A 26533-nucleotide genomic window follows, 5' to 3' on the forward strand; every position below is an offset into this window, starting at 1 on the left:
ATATGGCACTACATTTGCCTTAATGGATTAACTATTGACGTTACTTACTTACGGTTTATTTCATGGCTAACTTTTCTCTAAAAATATATGTACTCTTTTCATGTTTCTAAGTAACATACAGAGTGGCCCAAAAGTAGATATACAGTCCCCTACTGATCGGTCATGACATTTTATATTATTTACTTATTATTATTCACACAGGTACTGACTTAGTTTCTTCCTTATCTGTTCGTAATTTATTTTCACTTATATCTTAAGCTCGTAATAAACCAAAGCAAATAAATTCATTATCTTAATAAATTAAGATGTAGGTCTGTATACCTACTTTTGGGCTACCCTGTGTATCAATCTCAAAGAAAAGGCTTTTGTATCAGTCACAGTACTATCAATAGTGTCCTTTTCTTCTCAACAGTTTAAGGAAGAGAGGAACAACACACAAGAAAAGAAGGTTACCATCTAGAATGATCAGATAAGGTAAGGAGCTTCATAAAATTATTTTGAGTATTTCGTTTACTTGCCGCTACTAGCACAAAATGAATCCAAATCTAAATCGTTCTTCCCATTCTCCAAGCAAAATTTATGTATACATGGTTTAAATTACATATATACATATATACAGTAATTTAATTTATATATTTTTAATAGATATATTATTTTTATGTAGAATTTTGAGTTCTTCTCACTGATAGTCATTTTTTCTTTCTCTATTTTGAGGATGATATCCTCTCTCGAAAGAATTTTCGTGTTAGATTGAGTGCCACTAGAATACTTTTTAATTTTCTTCTAATAATCATAATTTTAGAACAATATGCGAAGTATATGCATTTAGATACCTCTGAAAACATTATCATCATCTTAGGAGAAAGTAAAAGTAGATACAGTAGTAGGAGAAATTCATTTCGTCCTGGCGTGGGAAAATTCTGGTGTGAAAATTTAACTGTTGCTAGGCCTACGTGGCCATAGACGTGTATTGGGTAGTTTTTTTTTTAACAGAATGATAGACTCCGCCCACCGTCGAAAGTCCGGCCGGAAATTTCCATGGTAGCTGGACTTGTGCAGTTGCTATGTCATAGCATTGTATAGTTATATTAATTGCCTTTGGGTCCCATGTTCTAGGTACTAATATTATATGATGACAGTAAAACGTGAATGAGATATTCAATGATCGAAGCTCCCCACAGGATAATTGTTTTCAAAGTCCCTTTTTCCCAGAAATACCGTGTCATGTTATGTATACATTAGAGTCGAATTTAGCCTTGGTGTGTTTCGTGTGAAAGTGATTAGTTATATTCCATCGAATCAAGTCCTCTGTTTATTGCTACGACATTTTTGGTCAAAGTTAAGTTTTATTTGTCGAAGATATTGGTTCATGTGATGTATGTGTGTGTGATGTATATCTAAAGTAGTAGGATCACGTGAAGAAAAGCAGCGAATGAAAGGATGATGTCGTAGGCGGAATGTAGAGTGTACACGTATGTGTTTGTGTAAATCATTGCGTTAGCTGCTGTTGTGAAGGAAGAAACGTCAAATTAAAGATGTCATCGTCAATGAATCTGTTAGATAAAGTTAATACGCCAGCACTGAAACCCTTTACAAAGATGCGCGATTTAGAAATTGGCATACCATTTCGTATTTTAAACTGTGAGATAATTACAACGATATATGGCAGGAAAGCGTGTGTGATATCTGAAGGAGGCGAAAAAGTTATTTTACCAGGGCGTTGTACTCAAAAATTTGAAGCAGATAATGGTGCATTATTATCGTATTTGCAAAGTGGAAATGTATGTTTACATATAAAGGAATCAAGATTAATTTATCTGGACGTACCGTGTATGATCTTGAATTTACTGAATTGGCATCTTCATCGTAAGTGTATGGGACATGTATAAAAAAGATGAAACATGATTTTTCCTTTTCTTCTTTCGCACTCTCCTCTTCTTCCTCCCGTCATGCGTGCACAGACATCTGTATGCATAGTGACGTTATTTTGTGTTGATCAGCTACTGGATTAGCATGTCTATGATTGTTTGTGCATCAATTATAAATCGTAAGAAAGAGTACTTATTAAATGTTGAATATGGTCTTCAATGAAAACCAAATTAATTTGTATTGGACTGGATAGTGACACATTCGAGCCAGTGATTCTTATTCGTAAAGGACTTGTGTTTGGAGTGAAGTTAAATGTGACACAGTGGGAGAAAGTTGTATATTTGACCCCGTTTGTTTCGGACTATTTGAACTCTCAAGTGGAAATTATATTTATAAAATCTCTTGGACGAAATAACGAACTGGTGGTGTGAAAATTATTGGGTGAAAAATTAGTGATGTTAGAGAAGAAAACACTTCATGCTCCTCGAAAACACTTCATGCTCCTCGAAACAGTGTACTTGAATTCAAGTGATTGGCTTTATTTCTTGGACCTTTTACCGTGTTCTGAACATGCTGTGAAAAACAGTAAAGCTTGCAGTGTTGTGCTACGTGAATATTTTGACTTGTGTACAGATACTATTCGTAATCATGTACAATCGCAGTGTCTTACATGTGTGGATGAACAGAGTATTATTAATGGAATGAACATCAGTTTTCCAAGTGTGTCTCTTGATAATAATAAGTTCAGTGATGTGAACATTGATGGTGAAAGTTTAAAATTGGAATACGCTATAATATTCCTTCATTATCCATTTGAAACTGCCACTGAAATTCTCATATTAATGACGATAACTGTCCACACTAATTTTCATATTGATGATGATGAAACGTAGCTAGAAGTGATATTGTAGAATGATGCTGACCATACACACAATGTTCTTTTATTATTTGAAATGAAAGAAATGAAAAAAAATTAAAAATTATTTTATCTATAATAATGAAGAAATGAAATTATAATAATAAGTATACAAAGCAAATGAGGAAGAAAAAATACAGACATAAATGCACTACTTAATAATAATGAAGAAGAAATGATATGTATACATACAAGTTTTAAGAAAGGAGAAATGATTACCTGCAGTAATAAAACAATCGGAGATAATTTTTTCCGGTGTTGATGAGAATGTATGATGAAAATCATTTAAGGACTTTCGTTTAGCCTTAAAACAGATAGAAGTATGAACAGTGTCCACATAGAGACGATTTCACACTTTGAATTTGTTTATTATTGGATTTATAATAAAGAGAATTTCTACGTAGAAATTGAATATGTTGCATTACATATGGCGAAAATCCGAATGCATCGAAGTATTCTGCACGTCCATCGGTATTAATATAAAGGATACCCAGTATTACCGATTTTCGTGGTGAATCTGTATTTATGATGATAGCTACAGGTATCGGAACATGTAATGGTAATTGATTGCAGTCAAATATGCCAACGTAATGATTTTGAAATAAAGAATTTGTTTGAAGTGAGTGTAATAACTCTAGTGTAGATGACATCATATATAAAGATGCATACGTGTACATATATGATGTGGTAACTAAACAATATTAATATATATAATAATATAATAATAATATAAATAATATATGGGACTGAAATTCGCCATATGTGATGCATGAGACAGATGCTGGTAGTGGGTTCTTAAAACGAACTTCCAGACGAACACAGCTATGTCTAATGAGGTTCCAATGCTGCACAGCGCTGGCTTTTCCATCTTGCGTAATGTCGAAAACAAAGATAGTGTATCCTTGAGGAAAGTCAAGGCGAGGAAGGTTGTTGCCATGGTTGGAAAAGTAAATACCTGATCCACAGAATAAGGTGTGATATTAAGAAACATATAGGTTGTTTTCAAAATTTGGTTGTAAAGGTTTTGAAGGTACGGGTTTTTTTTATCAATGTATAATGAGAAAAAATTGATGTCAAAATGTTTGAAATTAAACGGATTTGATGTTATTGTTCCTATATAGGCATCATTTAGCTTCAAGGTCAGTTCAACCTAAACAGGCAGAGAGAACAGAGGACGACACATTGATCTTATTGTTCGTAAACAATTCAATGCTTCTTTTCATCAGTAGTTATTTTGCCTGTAGGGCAATGTTGGTATAAGATACATTACCCTGAGCTGGTAATAGCAGCATTTGATCACGTGCAATTAGTAATAGCTTGTGATGCCACAGAAAGAACAATGCATGACTACTGAGGAATTTATATATTTTTGTGGAAAGAGGAAGCACTTGACAGAAATACCACAAGTGACTCATTGCTTTTTGTTTGAGAAATAAATTTCTATTGAACATGTTCATATTATGAGGCTTATGCTGTATTAGAAGACCACGTATTTTGTTTGAAATTATGTCAGAATTCAAGTTCATTATTTGCTTAGTTTTATTGAACCATTCAATACGTAAGATTTTAACTGAATCAGCAATCATGTAGTAGGGGTACTGTATGTAGTCCGATATTCGGGATGTATACATAGCAACTTTTTTCTTTATTTAAAATAGCTCCAGAAATTTGTTGATATCTGTGTAAAAGGCTCTGAATATCTATGGTGGAAGTGCTGTTGACATAGAAATGAACGTCGTGAAGATAACTCGCGACAGAAATGGAAGCTTGATAAATGTGTACGTCAGTAAGTGTGGTTTGTGCCGTTTGTGATATACTCTTTGAAGCATGGACAGAAAGACGCGATTAAAGCCAATTTTTTTAGAACTAAAAATAATCGTGTGGCACTCTATGGAAAGCTTTCGAGAAATCAGTAGATAAAATAGCGACAGGCGTAGGAGAAGCAGTTTCAGGATAGGCTATAAAATCTCTAATGTTAGCTAAGGTTTCATGCATCAAGGTATGTTGCCCATGCCCATATTGACAGGAACTTAATAACTCTCCCACATAGTGTCTCATACGAAGCGCTAGACATCGTGCTAAAATCTAGAAATTCGCACATAAATGACTGATAAGACGATAATTGTCGATGAACATAGAGTTAGGAAGTTTAGGGATTAATACAGTAATACCCATAGAGAGAGATTCTCCTAAGGTACAGGTATCTCGATATTCATTGAGGAGATCCGTAAGAAACGGGGCAAGAATACCAATGAAACTAATATAAAATTCTAATGGTAAGGAGTCAACACCAGTAGATTTGCCATGTTTCCCTAATTGAATTGATCGCTTGACTTTATCGAGTGTATAGACTGTTGAGATACTCCTGAGCATTTACATCTAAGTTTAGAGGAATAAAATCCAAAAAAAGATTCATCTACATTATTAACCGTAGGTTTTGCATACAATTGATTATAATACTGTACAAATTAGGGAAGTACCTGCAAATCTTCATAAATTTGGACATCCTTGTCCTTAATAGAAGAAATTAACTTCTTTTTGCCTCTGGGTCATTCTTTTTTGAATATGTACGACATTACCTTGTTTCGTGTCATCGACCGGGACAAGATTGCTTTTAACAAAAAAAGCGTATTCGTTGTTTATGCAATGACAATAAATGTGCTTTGATTTCTTGAATTTGAGGCCTGACCGAACGGACTCGCAATTGTTCTTGCATGTATTATGTGAGAAGGCTCGAATAATAGTTGTATTGAGTATGATATTCCTTGTTCCGTTTAATACAATATTGTTTACTTATGGATCGAAATCTCCGTTTAACTCGCTTGTCCCAAAAGTACATAAGTTTACCCTGATAACATGATATTAACGGAAACAAGATCCGCCATTCCTCTCGAATCAAATGCTGATACTCAGGGCCCACAACTATAGAGATGTTAAAATACCAAAGGGACTCCTTCTCAAAAATTTGGATATTGGTAGGGTTATTTTCATAATAAGAGCATAGTGGTCGCTGAAACAATCAGGTTCGAGCTTGACATCGCGTACTTGTGCAAAAAACGAGCGGCTTATTTAAAAATGGTCCAAACGACTAGATGATTTTGAAGCATGAAATGAGTGACCGGATTCAGAGGGTCGAAAATGACGCCACACATCAACTAAATTATAAGTTCCTAGTATTCGCTGGAGTTCAGGAGAAAAGTTAAATTTCCTAGTCTGGCCAATAGGTTGTAAAACTGAATTAAAATCTCTACCTAATATACAAGGGTTAGTACCATTAAATGGAATCCGTGCAAGGTTAGTGTTGAAGAAATCTAGCCTCTCTCTCTTTTCATGAGTATCAGACGGGACATAAACATTACATAATTTGATGTGTTAAAGCATCCCAATTGAGATTCGTTCATCTTGGTGATCATTAACTGTCTTAAACGTGAGATCGCTACGATAGATAATAGCTTATCTAGCCCATCCTCTGTAAAACGAGAATAGCATGTATGGTTGGAAAGAGAACCATATTCTGGAGGGACCACTTCTTGAGCGAACAACACATCAATGTCTGCTTTGTAAATAAAATCTCTTAACGCTTCTTGTAAGAGAAGTAAATCCATTTAGGTTCTTGGTGCCAAAACTAAAACTATTCATAAACAAAAAGAAAATGAAACGAAATGATAAACACTGCATTAATGGCTGAAAATGAGACCACAATACAAGGAATATACTTATAAGTCGACTCCAACGGGGGTACCAGCTTTTAACTTTTTGAAAATGGCCCGGGTTCGTGCACCTGAAACTTGGGTAACATCTTAAGTACGGCCTCCTTTAAAAGTTTTTGAAACTCCAGTAACAGTTGCCTTTAATTTGGAAAGTTTACGTTTTTCGTAGACGTTAGCACTGAGATCAGATTCATTGGCGGAATCAGTGGTAAGGGGTTGCACATTCCTGTCAAGGGTAATGTTTGAGTCACTGCCAAGTGCACGACAGATTATCGTGGTCCATGGTAGCACTAGGATCAACTTTTAAATCCTTAACTGACTGTTTGTCACCTACCTGAGCTAGTTGTTCTTCCTGGAGAATTCCCTGGGCCTTGTAATCAGGAGTAGACTGGGATACTTCAATAGTTTCCAGAATGGCAAAAACTTTCGGGTCCGTAGAACGAACTCCTTCCATTAGTGGGTCGGGACAAATGACGAGATCTTGGTATGTTTCAGAAGCTGGAACGTCATGACTTGAAGAAATACCAGTTTGAGCAGAAGTGATCAGAGGAAATTCCGTGTAGTTATCAGTATGCAAAGGCACCTTTTCATGTGCGAGATTATAAGGGATACGAAGCGGTGGGGGTTGAGAACTTCGAACTGGCGGGTGAATTTTGAAGGGCGGACCTTTCTTTCGGGGACATTCTTGAACAAAATGGTCTTGTGAGTTGCACAACGCAGAAGTTTGGATTTGACCTGAGTAACTACAAAACAGACGCAAACCGCAAATTAAGAAATATTTTGTTTAACCTTCATTTTAATTAATTTACGTCCAGTACGGGTGACATATAATGATCCGCAAAATACTGCTCGTCTAGGATTGACTGTATTTCACCATAATGAGAAAAAAACTCGTGTTAACTGTTGATTACTAAGTTTCATGGTGCACAAAGACACTTTAACGACGGTAAGGCTGTTGTCAGCGAGATCAATAGGAAGTAAATGTTTCTTCTCACTATCGGTGTATTTGACTTCCCCATTAGTTGCAGGGAGAATTCGTTCACACATCACCTTCTTGACTAACTTAATATACAGTTGTTTTCTTATAGAATCCAGTTCCATACTATGGATTTGATCAATTGTTAATTTGAACGCGTTTTGTATCTATTCATGAACAAAAATCGAAGTAGGCTTTTGCCTTACTTGACTAAAATTGATACGTAAGATATTCTCACGCAAGCAACTCATGCTGAATTTTCGTCGCACAACAACCACAAATATCACTCAAAGAAACAAGATATGTAGATCTAGTAAATACTAATTAGAACTGCAATATCACACTAAGATAATCGCACAATACAAAACTAATTTCGTAACTCGTCGCTTGTTACAACACTGACGGTCAGCGAGCGAGAGACGGTGTTACTAGCACGAAGTCTCACGAACGTATGCATTTGAGCCCACACCAAAAGCGATTTTCTCTAGTAGACCGTAGCGCTAGCGCGCTCGGCTACGAGGGTTGGTATCAGTAAGACTGATTTCTGCTATATGAATGCCACGTAGCAACAAACAGATAACGCCAACCAATCAGAACCGTGTATTTCGTTCCTACTTTTGGCAGCATTACTCTCCCGAGCTGGTCCTTGCTATAGGGATCGGTTAGATGGTCGAAACATTCATTCGTTGCTGTTGAAAATGATGAATAGTAAGGTTAATGTAATGTTCATTAGCCTAGAGTGACCAGACGTACTGAATTTTACAGTACAGTACTGTTTTTCAAAGAGCTGTCCTGGATGTTGCGAAGACGCCTAGAAAATCGTGAAATGTCCTTTTTTTAAATGTACTACGAAATACCCTGAGTTAACTTGTTTGCAATATTTTAATGTTTCATTCTTTATTCACATTTTCAATCACAGGTACTCTTTTCCTGAATGATGAACCGCTGTGTTTTTCTAACAGTCCTCAAAAGATTAGGAAGGAGAACTATCAGCAAACCATTGTTTTTACTGACAATGAGAAGGGCTTATTGAGATATCGGTAACGTGGGAAAGGTTTCTTTTTAACTTACGACAGTGATTCTAGCCAAGTTAATTAGAAGTTCCCTCGTGTTGGTCTAAATTTTCCCTCATTCCTTAAAGTAATCCTACGCCCCGAAAATCGATTTTGAAAGATGTCTTTATCCCTACACGAAATGTAATGAAGGAAACCCCTCGGCATATTTCTTCCTCGTTGGCAGCAACACGGTCGTATTACTAGGTGAAAGTCAGATGGTGCGAGGGTGTTTCCTCTCGACGTTTCTCCCATTGTGCGCTTGTTTCAATGGAGGTACAACAAACCCCTGTTTCCATGTCAAATTTGGCAGATGACCCCCGTTGGAGATATTCACGATACGCCACTGTGTCGTTACTATTTTTATTGCATTATACACATACAATTTGGTAGTTCAATTGTTTGTTTGACGGCTCTATGTGCATTATTAGCTGAGATAAAAGCCTGCTACACGTACTCAGATGCAAGTCTGCAACAACGCCTCTAGCGGCTAAATGGGAAAGGATATGACAAAGTTTGTCCGCTGAAAGTTGCATGACATTTAATGTCCTTTCGAGCCACTTTCCACCACCACTTGTGTTACCAAGAGTTATACCACTTTCCATTGCAAATTTTGAAGTTGTCCCCCCATTGGAGATATTCACGATACGCCACTGGTCTCGCTACTATCTTTATTGCATTCTACACTTACGATTTGGTAATACAATTTTTTGTTTGAAGGCTGTACGTGCAGTATTAGCTGCGATATAGGCCTGGTACGTTCTTATTGAATCACCCGATAAGGTGTTTCAAAACAACACCGACAACGTTTCGGAGGTGATTCCTGACACCAAGATAAGACAAAAAATCTAGACCAACCTGGGTGCACCAGTGCTTCCTTTCAGAGTTACAGGCTACCGAAAACAAAATAATAATAATAATAATAATAATAATAATAATAATAATAATAATAATAATAATAACTTTAAAGGTCGATAGCTCCTAAACTGTGGGACCTACTGCAGTCGGGTCAAAACTTTACTTAGAAACTACGGCGTGCCCTATCTAAAAATCCATGTTTTTCAGAATCCTGTGGCACTCAAGCAAAAATTTTTATAGACAATTAGACTACGGGCATATAATTTGAACTACTCACCAGCTACCTCTAGACAAATTGTTGCGGAAGTACCGCAGGATTCTGAAACATGTATTTTTGGATAGCCTACATAATAGTTCCTAAGTGAAGTCTTGACTCGACTACGGTAGATCTCATAGGTTTAGAGCTATGGACCTTTAAAGTTCATTTTTCATGTTTTGGGCAGCCTATAATTCCAAAAGGAGGCATTTGTGCACCCAGGTTTATCTATACTTTTCGTCCTATCTTGATGTCAGGAATCACCTTCCATATGTTGTCGGGGTTGTTTTGAAACACCCTCTATAGTTTTTACATAGGTAGTGCACTATATTTGTAAATGTAAGACGAGATCTTGCAATGACAGTCAGTGACGTTAGTAATTTGTAAAGTTTCGTAGCGTTTAATGTCCAAGCTAATGATGAAGAATTCTGCCTAAGTATATCTTCATGCTAAAGTTCATTCATTCGTTATTTCATGAATTATGTAATTTTGCTTTGGTATAACAATATGTATCACATGCCTCCAATCTGTTTCATTTTACCTATTTACAGTTATTTTGTAAACAATCTAAATATAGAATTATTGCTTTCCAGGAGCCAGCAATGTCTTTTTTCAATCTTTCATGGACACAACAGAATCTATTCGGCCTTCAGCGAATCATGAATTTTTACCTGAGAACATTTCGGCTACAAATTCTAAATCTACTCAAAATTCGGCCCAGTAATTGGCATATGAGGATCTACAATAAGTGATGTCTATCATAAACTCTCATCTTTCCCTTCCCGTGAAACAAACAAAGAAGAAACGTCCAACAAAAGCTTAATTTGAAATCCCCCCACAGATAAACCGACGACAGAAGTATTATGAGAATAGTCCCGCCAGTACGGGAGTAATGGTTTGTGGAAACTTGTTGTCGGAAGACAGTTGAACCCCCTTGTCGCATCCCCGAATATTAGTAATTACTTATTATCAACCACAACTAGGTAATTATTATTATTATTGTTATTAACATTATGGCACCAGTATATTTTAATTTAAATTTAAAACGAAAGGCAATAAATTTGATTTCACTCAAACCAACTGAAGACGCTGAATTAAACGTCTTTCGTTAAATTTTGAAGAATTTATTTAAACTTCTAACCATTGTCGACTGTCAATTTGAGCTGTAATAATCGGAAACTTGTTGAGGAGTTTTGGAAAGGATCTTTTTAAAAATGGATTCACTTTTTTAATTTATAATACAATTATAATGAATATAAACTCATTCATACACATACATGTATGTGTTACAAGATGTAAAATATAATTGTGGTAATGGTGTTAAAACCATGTTTATTTTTCTAGCTCATTGATGTATATGGGAAAATATTTTCCTGTTTTCTTTGAAATGAACTGGAATTTTTAAATGGTTTGATGATTATTCTTCATATATATTTAAGAATCCTTGACTTTGTGAAAATTAAATTTTGTTTTATATAAAATTAATAATCAGAAATATTAACATTTATATATAACGAAAATTAATTTTGAAAAAAACCAAAGGATATTTAAATACATTTGAAGAAATCAGGAAAATCATACCAATAAAGCTCCCTTTCATTTCAAAGCAAACAGAAAGATAATTTCCCACTTAAATCAATGGGATGAAAAATAAACATGGTGTAGTAGGTATTGAATGGCATTTATATCTGGTGCCATAATTCCTGCGGCATCCTGTCTACCTTCACATGCAGATCACCGAATCTTACTCCCGTACTGTTGCAGGACTATGTCCTTTTTCTCAGGCACTCGTGCCTATACGAAGCTCGCGGGGGGAGAGCTTCTTGCCGAGTGCCGCCTACGTAACTAGGTTTACGGGGTTGGTCCAAGAATCTTCAGCAATGAAGGTAAGATAATATTTGAAATGCATTAAAAAGTAGCTATTGTATCATTAGTTGATAACTAACATAGCTATGTCCATTGTATGTTCTATAATAAAACAGTCAACCTTGTTTCCTACGTAATTGGCACAGGTATATGTCTGGTGTATGTACGTTTAGTCTTTAATGGTTGTAAAACTGTACATGTAGAATGTTTATAGAAACCATACATACAATGTATTATAACCGGATCAATGAATTGTTAGTTCTTTTGGTTACGAACCACTTGGACAGCCTTCTCCGTTGATTTAGTGGCAAGAGGCTAACAGAGGCGAATTTAACTTCCATCCCTGCTAGCCCAGTGATTGTAAAAAGCCGGTACCTAGATAGGCAATCACTATGAGAGTGTAGTGCAAGGTTTTGCATCTGTAAAGAGTCTCTGCAACCACGTTATGGTTCGAGAGGTAAACAACAAACCAACACAGGAACAGCTCTGTCAACTTCGAAGAGAACTTGTCTTATAGTGTAGCTATTACAGGTCACAACTCGAAATCCACAGAATAGAAAATTGTTCTCCCGACAAAGATGTGAGATTTAGACTATATCTGAGAATTCTGTTGGAAGCATACCTGGGGATTATGTCCTGTAGGCAATCCCTTGCCCACACATTGCAAATTGATTAAGAATGCAATTTTGGATACATATATGTGATTTCCTTTACGCCGATATGGATTGCCACTTTCTGGGATTTCTCATGTCGCAAATAACGAATGTTGCAATGTAGCTTTTGGACAGCCTTAGCTGTGAAATTATGCACTTTTGATATATGAACAGTGTGTTCCGATGAAAATATGCCAATAAGAAATTTGAATAACTCGAAAACCAATAGTGATAGGAATTGTCCGGTTTTATTTTTTGTAAAGAAGAAAGAATGGAATTTTATGCCTAGCAGAGAATAGAACGCAACAGAACTTCGCTCTTTCGCATTACTCGTGTGCAAAAAAAGCTTTCTTTGCTCTTCGTCACAAAGTACAGTGCTGTTTTTGGTTAGCACAATTCCTCTATAACCGTACAGGGAAGATTTAGACAACAATACAGAACAGAAACCACCACACCACCATTACATTGTTGAATGCCACAAACAATTGCTGGAAGCTGGCTCTGGATTGAGGAAGGAAGGCAGTGGAAAACAAACAATTGAATGAAGAGGTGAACACGGTCCATTGAAACCTTTCAGTGAATCCCAGATCAGAGCCTAAAGCTACAGCTTGTTCAAAAACTTCTATTTAAATACAAGCATGCAGATGTGAATTCACTTTTGAAATGCTTTCGCATATTGATTAAGATAATGATTTCCTTAAAAGGGCAGCTTTTTCTGACGAAGCCACCTTCATACATCAGCTAGGTGTATAGGCATAACTTCAGGATATGGAGTGAGGAAAATCCACATTAACTTGTGGAACAGGAATGCAACAGCCCAAAATTAAATGTGTGGTGTGCGTTGACTGAAAATTCTGTTATAGGCTCATTTTTCTTTGAGGAGGTTGCAATTACAGGCTCAACGTACCTGGTAATGTTGGAAAATTATGCTGTACCTCACATACCACAGGTATATTTGTTCCAACGAGAGAGCTCCTCCCCATTATGCCCGTTGCGTGAGAAAATTCCTCGATAACCACTTTTCAGAATATTTGGATTGGAAGGGGAGTTCCCACTCAATAGCTCCGAGATCACGACTTGATCCTTGGACTGTTTACTTTAGGGGCACGTGAAGATATTTGTGTACCAGACCCAAGTTCAAGATTTGGATGATCTAAGACAAAGAAATATCGATACTTTTGGATCCGTGACATATCAAATGTTACGGAACACTTGGAGGGAGGTTGAGAACCACCTTGATGTTTTCTGAACAAAAAAGGGGCACATGTGGAGGTGTGCTGAGGTGAGTGGAGTGATTCGTTTACGCTGGATATAAAAATTCCAGTCTTCCATCTTTCGGAAAAACAAAACCGAACGATTCTATCACTATTGATTTTCGACTTTTTCAAAATTTTTATTGGTATATTTTCATCCGGACTCACTGTATATACACCAGAACTTCTGGCCCTTTTAATGAACGATTTCTTTATTCTATAATTTTACATTTTATTTATTAATATTTACAATGGTGTAATAAATGCAAGTGTAGTATAGGCAAACATAAGTATTATATATTCCGCTACATGTATAATGTGTTGGTGAATAGTTAGAATTATCACAGTATAAAGTCCTAATTTCCCGGAAACGAAATTTGCTAGAAAACAAGCAAAATGTTAGTTATAGAAATTGAAAAAACGCGGAACATGTTATATAATTGCTATTAGAAAACATTTCAATTCTGGCTCTCCTCTCTAGTCTAATTGCTAGATTTTGGTATACGGGGTCCGAGTTCGGTTCCCGGTGGGAGGGCGTTGAAATTTGAATGCATTGTAGTAGTTCATATTTTTATCTTAAACTGTAGACCCATGTTACCTGTGACCTTGATACTGAAAGGGGATGCTAAACCTCAGAGGCGGAACATTTCAATTCTGTAACCTCCATAGTTTGATTGTTGCTAGTTGCTCTTAGTATAACTCAGTCTCTTTGCTCTTTTTAAACCAAAGGAGCGCAAGTTAATTTTATTCTTATAGCTATGTTAGAAACTTGAATGATTCTTGGATATAATCAGAAACCTTTCGCATTACAAGAGAGCGCCCTGTCATTAAGCTAGTCTTTCTTATATACTTTGTTGTTGGTGGTGAATATATCGTCGTCTGAGATTCAATACCGCGTAAGTAACATTTCACCAATTTTACAGGAGAGACAAGAAACTTTAAAAACTAGCTTCATGCTCATTACACATAGCATTACTTTGAGGAAATAATAGAGCCATTTGTCGTGATATAGGTGTACTACTTAACCAAGTTGTGCGCCATCCTATACTGATTCTAATGGTATTAAAAGCCCAAATTCGCCAAGATTGAAGATACACGGTGTTCAATCTCAGAGGATAAATATTCGCAGAGTGAGAGCATAGGGATATACATATTTTAGAAAATGATATCCACGACACCAATGTTGATTAAACATTCTGTCGCAGTTTTCCCGTCATTCTAGGATACCGTGATTAGAACATCAAAATTAAAAGTTATTCACGAATTCATATCATTGTGTTTTACATTTAAAATCAACTGAACTGAAGTCAAGCTTGAATAGCACACAATGTCTTCAAGGATACCCAATAAATCTCATAACGATGTTGGAAGTTTCTATGACCACTCTTGGTTATACAGTACTAACAAAATGTTATTGTGTGGGTAATGATAAAGACGTAAGTAAATATTTTGAAACATTGTCTATTTTCTTGACGCTGAAGCTTTCAAAGCTTATGTCCCCAGGGTATCTTAATGCTAGAGCTCTCACTCCAAAGTGTATGTTTGCTAACAATGTATTTCCACCTATAAGTACGGTGATAAGCATATGTTGTATTAGTAGTTTTCTCATTATATTTCAGTTCTCTTGTCTTCTGACCATGAGAAAAAGGTTGGTTTTCCATCGGAATGTTAGATGATGGTAAGTGACTTTTAAACTGTGTTACTGTTGTTCATTTGCTTTAGCAAAATACGAAAGAATGTTGTATTTTACTAATTCAATGGAATATACTCTTACTTAAGTTGGTTGTCTCTTCAGTAGTCAAGACACACACATTTACGGCCCAGACAGCTTACAATTGAATTCTTTTTAAATGCTATACGATTTAAAAACACACTACTTAGTGGCATTTGTACGTTTTCAGTTTCCCTGTCATGAAGTCAAGATTTGTTATAGAACTATCTATGTTCTGTAAAAACCAAATGTATCTTCATTGTCTTGATTGATTGAAGTCACCTTTCTCTGATGATGATATTACTAATGTCTTATTGTTCACCCTTTTAGTGTTTCTTTCATAAAAAAGTTTCGGGAGTGAACACTTAGTATTCAGAGTGGCACATACTACTTTCACACGGTACTATTCTATTTATTATTATATAAACGTGTTATTTTGGTCTCCTCCGGTGGAGCACTGTCAGAGTTCTGGGGAGGGGGAAGGCAGTGCCCCCAAAACATGTCTTGAAGAAGCACTGCATCATTTGCGCATTATATTATTTCTCAGAATAACTAGCTTCCAAAGGAAAGTCTTTTAGTATAAAGTAAGAGGTTCGGAAACTCAACCGAGAGTACGAGAGAGAGAGAGAGAGAACTGTAATTGCATTTGATAGAATCTAGTTAATAGTAAATTAATTGTTTATTGATTAATTTTAGGAAGAATTAATATTGATTTGAGGAAAGATCTAAAAAGTAGTAAATGGCAATTTAGACTGACATAGTTTATTTCCAACAATTTCAGAATACCCACTCGCGTAGCACGCAATACCAGCCTATTGTATGTTCCGAAACGTAGACTTGGAAAAATTCCGAAACGTATACTTGGAAAAATTTAATGTTCGCTCATGTATAGACTTAGTATTACATTCAACAGACTCTACATCCCATAGGTATCTTTACCCATGAATAAATGTTCCGATCCACACTGTATACAATTTAGTTGTACAGATTATTATATGTGTGTTTGTTAATATGTTTCTGGTTTTATTTGTATCTAGGGAGAGAGCAAGTGCCAAAAGGAATGGTTAGATATCCAAGTCAATGTATATGAACTTTAAAATCAATTGACAACAGTATTTGACTTTGTTAAAAAAATAAAAATACAAAAATAAATAAATAAATAAATAAATAAATAAATAAAAATCATGAAAAAAAGACTGGCGTGCGTGGGAACATTGGAGGAAACCGTATTATCAATTACTTTGATTTTATCTTGGTATTTTCCATACAAACAGTATTAAACACCCTATTTTAAAAATGTTAGTGATATAACAAATTTGCTTCCTGCCATTTTAACTTTACCTTAGTTAATGATACAACTCTTCTCGTCTTTGGTACATCTATACAGACAGTAATTTACTCGGTGCAATCACTAGAAGCTTAGAAACCAATATATATTCGTCACTCAATCAAAGTCTCTACGCTGCATAGAGTAGTCTTCTGTAAAGAACAACCATGATAGGTTATTTCTCCTTTAAAGTTTAAGTTCTACCATATTTTCGTTACCGTAGTAGTTGGATACCTAAACTAAAAGTAGGATACTAACATCCTGTAAAATGTTATGTATTTGGGGCGACCTACGAAACTAACATGAACAAATATATTTTTAATCGGTCTACGCGTTACGAAAGTATACGTGAACATACACACAATATTAACGGTAGCTGTAGAACAGTTTTATCTATATTCAAAGACTATGGTCAGATTCTGATTAAATTTATGTGAATTCTGCGAGAAGTTATACTCTTTGAAACTAAAAGAGAATAATCAAAATCGGTACATCAATGTTGAAGTTCTGCGTGAACATCTACACAATGAAGCCAGTTAATTACGGTATTAAGAAATTTCCACTGATTTGTTTCATAGTTTAGCTCCAAAGTCTGTAGATAGATCGTCACATAAAATCACATAAAAATGTACATGGTTTCAAACGAAAGCAGAATTATTAAAATCAGAGCACTTATGTCTAATTTATGACTGAATATACATATATTCAAGTCAGTTCTCCGGTTTTCACACTGCATCTCTTGAGGTGTTTCATAGACTGTTTCATAGCATTATATATGCATGTATAATGCTCCACCCAGTTTCTATACTTTCTTGCTGGTTCCATGTAAAATCCTCAGGAAGTACACTATGAAACATCCTAATGTATGCAATGTGAAAAACGTAATTAACTGATTTTCACTAATTTGTTTTCGCAGGCAATCAAGATTGTGCACTGATATTAATAATTTCCTTTATTTAAATATCCTCAAGGTGTGATGAGAGTCGTAGGAGCTACATCATAAGACACCTTAAGAATGCGATGTTAAAAACCGAAAATAACCGATTTCAATATGATTACGTTCACACAACTTCCATATAGGTGCACCGATTCTGACTTTATTTCTTCCGTTTTTACTTTGGTGTATATCCATATAAATTTCGTATGGAAAACTTGGGAAGCAATCTAATAATAATTCTCTATGAACAAAATATGTAGTCATTTGTTCATAGAGAATTATTGAAGCGCATATTTAATTTTTTAAAGTTATGACGTCACTGTATCGTCACCAAATCACCAATGGCCACCAAAACTGTGGAAATATCAAATGACATGTACCCAAACAAAAATTGTCTTTCTACTGTGTATGGTTGCTGAGTTATAGAGATTTCAACTTTCCTATCATCGTTGAATATGTAGCTTAAATGTGTGAAACAGTGACGTCATACTAAAAAATACCTATGGATAGCAAAGTGGTATCACTCGCAATCTGAAAGATATATTCCATTTCATAATAATAAATAAATACAAAACTTTATACCACATGTTACGGTTTTACCCCAAATCTGCTCGACTAAAGGTTATTTTATTAGATTTCATGATAATAAAATGTTAAAACAAATATAATTATTAGTTAAATAAGGAGTCATCATCGTATTATTTAATCTACTTTCAATTATTATCCCTCAGGATTGATCTAGTGTTTAGCACATGTTTCTCTTGTATTAATCAAACGTCTTCTTTAGCCTAAAGGGCATAGCTATGGGACGTTAACTTTGAAAAAAAAAATCAATTGTTGTTTGGTAGTTTTAAGCTATTCTTAGTTCTTTTTATTAAATTCTACTGAATACACTGCACAAATTTCTTATTTTCGCAGGCTCCATCTTGTGTGGTTGCAATGGCTTCGTTTTACACGGAGCCAGCGGTAAACCCGGTGCCTGGTTTCGGCCAGGCACCGGGCACACCGCAACACAGAAGACTGAAGAAAACCAACCAACTATGTAAAACTAGTTAAATAGGAAGAGAAGACTATTGAAACGACATAAAACCAAGTCAATGAAACCAAACTAGCAGAAAAATAACACTAAAATAAAATATAATAATAGCTAAATTATTATATACAGAAAAGAGACATTTTTACTTTGCTAATGTACAGTATAGAAAATATTAATGAAAATCAACTGAGAATACCTTCAACTTAAAGTACAACTCAATACAATACCACGAAATATAAAAATATATACTAAATAGAAAGAAATATAGAAAAGCATTCCCAGTGAAACACTAATTTTCTCATTTGTTCATTTTAACAAAATGCTTATGTAATTTTTATTATTGATACACAGAGAAATATTCATTGTAATGATCCCTAATGTTAACAGCTCATTGTATTATCACAAAGAGGAAAGAAACATACCGTAGTTATTGCTTCTCATTTATATCTAGAAATTCTACTTAGTTATGATATTATTGCACAAAAATAACACATTTAACCGCATATGATGCGAATATTTATAACATGTGTGTTATATAAGCAGCACTTAACCCATATTTTTGCTGATCTGTGTGTTTCAAATAAAACTCAAATGACGCAAATACCTTTCTTCTTGATTTATACAGAGAGGCAAAATATTCGTTATAGATGTTGTTTATATAAGTAAATCACTCCATTGGCCTAAATAATTAGGAAAGAAAAATTATTTGATAATAATATTCTAAATAATATTATTTCTAAATAATGCTATTTCTACTCGACAATTACAGGCTCCTCTCGATACCACGTGTTAACAAAGTAAAAAAAAAATAAAATACACATTATTTATACACGTGTAAAATTATTAAATGTATGTGCTGATTGTTGTATTTTAAATGATAAACTGATATAAATATATTGTTATAGTTTTAATAAGAAATGTAGAATGTAATGATATTTACACTTAGAAAGGATATTAGAATCAAGTAATGATACTTTCACACTTAAGCGAAAAGTGGAAAGCAAAGAAGGAAGGAACATACCGTAGTTATTACATAACATTTTCTCTAGAAATTCTACTTAGTTATGATATTATTGCACAAAAATAACACATTTAACCGCATATGATGCGAATATTTATAACATGTGTGTTATATAAGCAGCACTTAACCCATATTTTTGCTGATCTGTGTGTTTCAAATAAAACTCAAATGACGCAAATACCTTTCTTCTTGATTTACACAGAGAGGCAAAATATTCGTTATAGTTGTTGTTTGTATAAGTAAATCACTCCATTGGCCTAAATAATTAGGAAAGAAAAATTATTTGATAATAATATTCTAAATAATATTATTTCTAAGTAATGCTATTTCTACTCGACAATTACAGGTTCCTCTCGATACAGCATGTAAAGAAAGTAAAGAAAATTAAAATAAATTTTATTTATACTTGTGTAACACGTACTGATGCTGATCGTTGCATTTCAAATTTTCAAATGATAAATTGACATAAATATATTGTTATAGTTTTAATGCAAAAAAAATTTAGAATATAATGATATTTATACTTTGAAATGATATTAGTATCCAGTAATGATAGAAACGAATGGTGAAGAACAAAGAGGAAAGAAAACATCCCGTGGTTATCACAAAACATTTATCTCTAGAAATTTTACTTAGTTATGATATTATTGTACAAAAATGATATTTTTAAAGGCATATGATGCGAATAATTATAGCATGTGTGTTATGTAAGCAGTGCTTAACCCATATTTTTGCTGATCTGTGTGTTTCAAATAAAACTCAAATGACGCAAATACCTTTCCTTGATTTATACAGAGAGGCAAAATATTTGTTATAGTTATTGTTTATATAAGTAAATCACTCCATTGGTCTAAATAATTAGGAAAGAAAAATATTTGATATTAATAATCTAAATAATAATATTTTTAAGTAATGATATTTCTACTCGACAATTACAGGTTCCTCTCGATACCACGTGTTAACAGAGTAAAAAAATTAAAATACCCATTTATTCACGTGTAAAATTATTAAATGTATGTGCTGATTGTTGTATTTTAAATGATAAACTGACATAAATATATTGTTATAGTTTTAATAAACAAGGAATGTAGAATGTAATGATATTTACACTTTGAAAGGATATTAGAATCAAGTAATGATACTTCCACACTTAAACAAAAAGTGAAAAGCAAAGAAGAAATGAACATACCGTAGTTATTGCATAACATTTTTCTCTAGAAATTCTACTTAGTTATGATATTATTGCACAAAAATAACACATTTAACCGCATATGATGCGCATATTTATAACATGTGTGTTATATAAGCAGCACTTAACCCATATTTTTGCTGATCTGTGTGTTTCAAATAAAACTCAAATAAAACTCAAATGAAGCAAATACCTTTCTTCTTGATTTACACAGACAGGCAAAATATTCGTTATAGTTGTTGTTTGTATAAGTAAATCAATTCGTTGGCCTAAATAATTAGGAAAGAAAAAGTATTTGATAATAATATTCTAAATAATATTATTTCTAAGTAATGCTATTTCTACTCGACAATTACAGGTTCCTCTCGATACAGCATGTAAAGAAAGTAAAGAAAATTAAAATAAATTTTATTTATACTTGTGTAACACGTACTGATGCTGATCGTTGTATTTCAAATGTTCAAATGATAAATTGACATAAATATATTGTTATAGTTTTAATGCAAAAAAATTTAGAATATAATGATATTTATACTTTGAAATGATATTAGTATCCAGTAATGATAGAAACGAATGGTGAAGAACAAAGAGAAAAGAAAACATCCCGTGGCTATCACAAAACATTTATCTCTAGAAATTTTACTTAGTTATGATATTATTGTACAAAAATGACATTTTTAAAGGCATATGATGCGAATAATTATAGCATGTGTGTTATGTAAGCAGTGCTTAACCCATATTTTTGCTGATCTGTGTGTTTCAAATAAAACTCAAATGACGCAAATACCTTTCCTTGATTTATACAGAGAGGCAAAATATTTGTTATAGTTATTGTTTATATAAGTAAATCACTCCATTGGTCTAAATAATTAGGAAAGAAAAATATTTGATATTAATAATCTAAATAATAATATTTTAAGTAATGATATTTCTACTCGACAATTACAGGTTCCTCTCGATACCACGTGTTAACAGAGTAAAAAAATTAAAATACCCATTTATTCACGTGTAAAATTATTAAATGTATGTGCTGATTGTTGTATTTTAAATGATAAACTGACATAAATATATTGTTATAGTTTTAATAAACAAGGAATGTAGAATGTAATGATATTTACACTTTGAAAGGATATTAGAATCAAGTAATGATACTTCCACACTTAAACAAAAAGTGAAAAGCAAAGAAGAAATGAACATACCGTAGTTATTGCATAACATTTTTCTCTAGAAATTCTACTTAGTTATGATATTATTGCACAAAAATAACACATTTAACCGCATATGATGCGCATATTTATAACATGTGTGTTATATAAGCAGCACTTAACCCATATTTTTGCTGATCTGTGTGTTTCAAATAAAACTCAAATAAAACTCAAATGAAGCAAATACCTTTCTTCTTGATTTACACAGACAGGCAAAATATTCGTTATAGTTGTTGTTTGTATAAGTAAATCAATCCGTTGGCCTAAATAATTAGGAAAGAAAAAGTATTTGATAATAATATTCTAAATAATATTATTTCTAAGTAATGCTATTTCTACTCGACAATTACAGGTTCCTCTCGATACAGCATGTAAAGAAAGTAAAGAAAATTAAAATAAATTTTATTTATACTTGTGTAACACGTACTGATGCTGATCGTTGTATTTCAAATGTTCAAATGATAAATTGACATAAATATATTGTTATAGTTTTAATGCAAAAAAATTTAGAATATAATGATATTTATACTTTGAAATGATATTAGTATCCAGTAATGATAGAAACGAATGGTGAAGAACAAAGAGAAAAGAAAACATCCCGTGGTTATCACAAAACATTTATCTCTAGAAATTTTACTTAGTTATGATATTATTGTACAAAAATGACGTTTTTAAAGGCATATGATGCGAATAATTATAGCATGTGTGTTATGTAAGCAGTGCTTAACCCATATTTTTGCTGATCTGTGTGTTTCAAATAAAACTCAAATGACGCAAATACCTTTCCTTGATTTATACAGAGAGGCAAAATATTTGTTATAGTTATTGTTTATATAAGTAAATCACTCCATTGGTCTAAATAATTAGGAAAGAAAAATATTTGATATTAATAATCTAAATAATATTATTTCTAAGTAATGATATTCTATTCTTTATTATAGCTTCCTATCGATACAACATGTTAACAAAGTAATGAAAATTAAAGTACACCTTATTTATACACATGTAACACGTACTGATGCAGATAAAAAACTGAAAGAAATATATTGTTTTAGTTTTAATGCACATAAAATTTAGATTGTAATGATATTTATATTTTGAAAGGATATTAGTATCCAGTAATGATATTTTTACATTGAAACGAATAGTGAAAAACAAAGAGGAAAGACACATACCGTTGTTATCACAAAGCATTTATCTTTAGATATTTTACTTAGTTATGATATTATTCTATAAAAATGACACATTTAACCATATATGATGCGAATAATGATAGCAAGTGTGTTATATAAGCAGTGCTTAACACATATTTTTGCTGGTTTGTGTGTTTCAAATAACAAACTGACGCAAATACCTCTTTCTGATTTACACAAAAAGGCAAAATATTCGTTGTAGTTATTGTTTATGTAAGTAAATCACTCCATCGATATAAATAATTAGGAAAGAAAATTATTCGATGTTAATATTCTAAATAATATTATTTCTAAGTAATGATATTTCTTATTTCTTGTTTTTTATGGTTATACGTCACGTTAAAGCAAGAGAAATGGAAACTTGTGACGACATTCATACTCAGAAATTTATTATTACTCAGTAATGATATGTTTACTCTAAAATGATAATTTTATTGAATGTGAACGCTAAGGAGAAATTGAAATGTATTACATAAGCACATAGAAACATATATTTTTACTGATCTGTGTGTTTCAGATGACAAACTGATGCAAATATATTCTTTCATTTTTGATTTACACAGAAAGGTAAAATATTCGTTATTGTTGTTGCTTATGTGAGTAAATCATTGAATTGTTTTAAAAGGTGGTAAGAGAAACATAATAATAATATTATGTATTTAAACTCAGAAACGATATTAATACTCAGTAATAATATCTTTACTGGAAAATGATATTTTTAATATAAGAACTCTTAAGTACCGTTAGCTATCTGATATGTAAACAGAGTGAAATGCGTATTTATGCTGATTAGTGTGTTCAAATAATAAATTGACACAAATATATTCACTGATAAACGCAAAATTATTACTGTTACTTGTGTAATTTAACTATTCTAAAGCACGAGAAAAGGATGAAAATGATTTTTTGTTCAATTACAACATGATTACCTTAAAATGACAATTTAATGGAAAATATTACGTTACACATTAAAGTGAAATTAGTGTGTGTTATGTAAGGACATTAAGATGCGTATTTGTGCTAATCTGTGTGTTTGCAATGACAAACTGACACAGATATATTCTTTTTTCCTTCATTTACACAGAAAGGCAAAATATTCGTTATTACTGTTACTTATGTAAGTAAATCATTCTATTGTTTTAATACATGAAAAAAGTATGATAATGAAAGATGATGTATCTGAAGTGACGCTGTTACTCAATAGTTACATTTTTATTTTAATATTGTAATTCAATGTGATGAAAACTGTAAAATAACTAGAATATTTGCTGTATAAGCAAAATGAAACATATGTTACTGTTTATTTATGTACGAGTGAAGAACTGGCACAAAGATTTAACCCGATTTTGATGTATACGGAAAGACAAAATATTCCTTATTACTCCTGGTTATCTAAGTTATTATATTAATTTTAAAGCACGGGAGAAAAAACATGGTATGATGACATTTATACTCTGATATCATTACTAAATACTTTATTTACTCTAAAATAATAATGTAATAAAATTTTACGTTAAATACTAAAGGGAAATTAAAATGTGTTATATAGTACATTTAAACATGTATATTTATGCTGATCTGTGTGTTTCAAATGACAAACTGACATACATACCTACATTCTTGAATTACACAGAAAGGTAAAATATTCGTTGTTACTTGTTGCGTATGTAACTAAGTCATTGCGTTTTTTTATACAATCGGAAGAAAATTAGAGTATAAATTACACTATATTATGACATTTGTGCACTGTTATTATCACTCAGTAATAAAAAACTCAAATAAGCCGCTTACTCGTGTGTGGTACGTTACAAAGTAAACTATCTTGGAATGTATGTGATGTAAGAAAATTTCTTGATGCATAGTACTAGTAAAATAGTTGCCTTACTATTTAATTTCCGATATAGGCAAATATATTTCTATCTATTTTATATTGTTACGAAATTAGTTTTGTTTCACGGGAAGGGAATATGAGAAATTTCTCTATTTCGTTTGTGGTTGAACGAAATAATTATTATGTGAATGTAAAAATTATATATATTAAATTTACAAACACGTAACATATGTGGAATTATAAATGAAAGTTTGAATAAAGATATCTGGTTTAAACGTATAGTTTTGTATCATCTAATTTGAAATATATTCTTTAAATATATGAATTGTACTGTCTTTTTATCTTTAGAATATAATTTCTTTTAGTAACTATTTAGCGGAACAACAGAAAGCTAAGATCTGAGGATACTAGGAATTAGAATCTCGATCTCTAGGTTGTTAGATGGGTGGTCTACCAGTTGGACTATGAGCAGGACAATGGAAGTCTTTGATTAACTTGTTCTTATTTCCAAATGTATTCATGGAGAGATACGCTTGAGATTTCGATAGTAACATCACTCAAAAAGTTCAAACTTCATTTTTTGAAAATTAACGTCTTCCTTGTGTAAATACTTTTACCTCAACCATTTTATATAACTAACCCTCTGGAACTCGAAGGCTCAATTTCGCATTCACAGAAACTCTACATTGACTTTTGTTCTTAACAAACTGGGTCCAGTTTCTACTTTGTATTCCTATTTCTGACGACTCATTTTAATATTGTCCTTCCCTCTGTTGTTATGTCTTCCTAATGGTTTATTTATGATCGGTTTTTCAGTTAAAGTTTTGAAAGCCTTCCTATTTTCTTCCATTCTGGCTACATGCCCTACCCACTTGCGCTTCCTATATTATTAAATATAAGAGTATTAGGTAAACTGTATACGCGTAAATTATGCAGTTTATCGTTATGAAGTTTCCATTATTCCCCCACTTCCGTTCCTCTTGGGTCTGGATATTCGCCTCAGGATTTCATTTTCAAACACATTCAGTCTGCATTGTTCCTTCAAAGTAAGGAACCATGTTTCGCAACCATACAACACAACAGGCATGATTTTCATTTTATATATTATAAACTTCAAATTCTTTGACAGGATTCGGGAATACAAGGGAGTTTGGACTGAATAATAATATGAATTTGCTGATTTCAGTCGACATTAAATTTTGAAAATATCCAGTTTGTCGAAATTATTACTTGTTTAGCTATTTCTAGGACTAGGCTAAAGCTGATAGACAGGTATTTAGCTATACTCAAAACAGAGGTTTTGAGACCGATTAGCAGGAAAATAAGGAACCAATTCTCATCCTCAATGAAGACGTATCCACAGCACAAAATTTAGAAGTATGTGCGTGTGGAATAGATATATAGAGTGTAAGTTTATAATGAACATGCAAATCTTACTTAATAATCAAGTTTAGACAGTGTGAAGAAGATAGTTGACTAGACAAACATATGGTTTTGTGAGGGAGAAGGATCAAGAGGAGGAAAAAAGATGTGTGGAAATTTGTTACCAAAGCGGGTTCTCTAATGATGTAGTCCTTAGCTTAAGCAATAGAAACTGCCAGTGATATTCTGTGGCTGCCTAAAAGAGAAAAAAATCTCCAACTAAAATAAAAAAGAAACTTCGAAATGACCCGT

At 33.0% G+C, this 26533-nt stretch overlaps 1 long non-coding RNA gene across 2 annotated transcripts in view; it reads left to right on the forward strand.

Annotated features, from left to right (window-relative positions):
* Positions 1-25180, forward strand: part of LOC145693469 (uncharacterized) — a 45589-nt gene extending 20409 nt beyond the window's left edge. For both annotated transcript variants that reach the window (XR_014132784.1, XR_014132785.1), the window contains exons 3-6: positions 413-474; positions 10231-11523; positions 15029-15087; positions 18303-25180. This is a non-coding gene — a long non-coding RNA (uncharacterized LOC145693469). The remainder of the gene's footprint in view (positions 1-412; positions 475-10230; positions 11524-15028; positions 15088-18302) is intronic.
* Positions 25181-26533: the final 1353 nt, after the last annotated feature.

Source organism: Thermobia domestica, chromosome 8 (assembly GCF_964235325.1).
Source record: "Thermobia domestica chromosome 8, izTheDome1.hap1.1, whole genome shotgun sequence".
In the NCBI taxonomy this organism is placed as follows: domain Eukaryota; kingdom Metazoa; phylum Arthropoda; class Insecta; order Zygentoma; family Lepismatidae; genus Thermobia; species Thermobia domestica.